The following is a 2,535-nucleotide window of genomic DNA, read 5'->3' as shown; positions in this document are numbered from 1 at the left end:
GATTGTTTCAAACTTTCACATGTATTTGTATCTTCTTATATATATATATATATTTTCGGATTATTATTTCATTATTAAAATCGTAACTATATATATAAAGATTAGTAAAATATTATTTTATTGTCATATTCAAAGATATTGTAACATTTCACAAATTTATAATTTTTTTTAAAAATTAAACTTTTCGCTTTATAGATTTATATTATCGAGTAAATAATTAAACATTTAGTTTTTGTTTAATTTTTAAAATAAACTATATAGTTTAAAATTTGTTTTCATTGGTTTAAGGTAGTAAAGATTAATCACTGTTAGATAATATGATTTTTGTTATCATATAGAGGTATAGTATTACAACATTAAATTATATCTATTTAATTTATACTATTTATAAATCCAATTGATCTTCTATTGTTCAAATCTAATTATTGATAGCCCAGTAAAAACTTTTAATAGATCCAAAATTTAAATGATAAGATTAGTTATTAAATGTAACATGACTTTTTAGAAATATATTCATTAGGACTACTTTTTAAAAAAATCAAATCAAAATTGTGACTTCTGTTTTTTTTATATATAAGAAGTGCCAGAAAGTCAACACAACCAACCGCAAAGAAGCGTGATATACGCATTCTTCATATCCATCCTAAACTTATCTGATAGCTGAATCAAATCTATCCCACCGGTGAACAACGATATGGTGAATAACGACATGTATAACAATACGTCATGATCCGCCAAAAGTGAATACATTGACAGAGATGTCAGTAACGCTAATGGCAAGCTCCGCAAAGACAAACTGAGGAATCCTCTCTTTGTTTGTAGTAAAATCCTTGTAGCAACCAGTGGAGGGAGGAGGATCAGTGAATAAGAGATACCTGAGTACCGTCACTGCATAGAATGTTGTGGCACTCACCGCGCCGTCCCTCAGGAACCGAGACAATGCTGGTGACTTTCCCCCAGGTGGCCACAGAAGATTGAGTGATATGGAGAGGCCAAAGAGCGAGAGTATAGCCATTACATACCATATTCCTCGGCATAGAATCACATCTCTTCGACTCATTTCAGTCTTCTCCATATATATTAGCCCTGTTCTTTTCATTAATGCGCCACCAACGGCTGCGACGTCAATTCTAAAGAGAAAGAAGGAAGAAAATTGAACTGAATCAGTTTTTAAACGCAGAGGAGAGACGCAGAGGAAAGACGCAGAGGAGAGATAATGAAGGTAATTGGTCGCTGTTATTTTTGGCGTCAACGGAATTTGCCGAATCCGTGTAGTTTTTGATCGCTGCGTCTCTCCTCCTCCCTCCGAGCAACCATTAAATATAAAAACAATGAAGAAATTTCAGTCGCTGGTCGCAACCGCCGCGAGAATGAAACGAACAGGGCTATTATCTACTCTCTTCTCTTTTTGTTTTTCGAGCTGAATTAGGGTTATTGAAGAGTTTTATATTATGCAGTTCTAAGAGATCTTCACAATCACAACTGATAAATAAATCATAACTAACTTAATCAATTATCAGTTTGATTATTAGGAGAATTAAGATTTCTAAGAGGATCTTTCGATGATCACAAATTAACCAAAACAATTAACAAATTTATTTACTAAGTCATTATAATGTCAAGGAAAAAAATGGAAAATCTTATTTTAGAAAATCCGGAACGGATATTAACACAGAAAGCTAAATTTCTGCCTAGGTACTTTTGATTATTTCAGAAAATTGTGCGGTTTGGTTGATAGAATCTTTCTTGAATGTGTTTTTAAAGAAGGTTTCGGAGTCATCATAGTTCAGTTGTGCCCTTGACTCTTGTAGTTTCTTGGGTACACTCACTGGCGAACCTAGGTAGAGGATTATGGGTGCACTTGCCCCCATTATAATTTTTAAATTTAGTATATTTCTAAACAAATTTGATGTCTACTAGGTAACAGTATATACATAAATAATTAAAAACTTAGGCGAAAACGCGCTGCCCGTGCGCCGCACGACTTTGTCACCGGCGTTATGACAAAGCTGATCGTCTCCGGGGGCCCATACCTCCCCCAAACCCCGTCTAAGGTCTACACAAACTCGCCACCATCTCAAAAACCTCTCTACTCTGTCGTTGCTTCTGATCAGAATGAACCTTCCATCCACTTTTCGCCAGAAATTGTGATGCAGGAGGGTGCTGCAGTCGTTGATCTTCCGGAGAAAGTCACAAATGATTCAAAACCCTTATGGGAGTCATATGTTGTGGGTCACTTCATCGGGGATGCTCCCCATATAGGTAAAGTGCACACCACAGTCACTACAAGAAAACGTGCTCATAACAACGAACATTTACGACGAAAAAATTTCGTCGTAAATTTACATGGTCTTTACAACGAAATTACGAGGAATCTAACTTTCGTCGTAAACGCCATGTAAATTTACGACGAACTGATTTCGTCGTAAACTCCATGTAAGTTTACGACGAATGTACGTGGAATGAGAAATACGTCGTAATCATTACATCGACATTACAACGAAGCATGTTACCGTTATATTTAGGTGAAAACGT

The 2,535-nt window shown here is 35.3% G+C and overlaps 1 pseudogene; it reads right to left on the bottom strand.

Annotated features, from left to right (window-relative positions):
- Positions 1-591: 591 nt before the first annotated feature.
- Positions 592-1,075, bottom strand: LOC106330203 (annotated as a pseudogene).
- Between the last annotated feature and the right edge of the window lie 1,460 nt (positions 1,076-2,535).

This window comes from Brassica oleracea, chromosome C3, assembly GCF_000695525.1.
Source record: "Brassica oleracea var. oleracea cultivar TO1000 chromosome C3, BOL, whole genome shotgun sequence".
Lineage (NCBI taxonomy): Eukaryota > Viridiplantae > Streptophyta > Magnoliopsida > Brassicales > Brassicaceae > Brassica > Brassica oleracea.
Note: the sequence above shows the minus strand (reverse complement) of the source record. Positions and strands in the feature narration are given on the sequence as shown.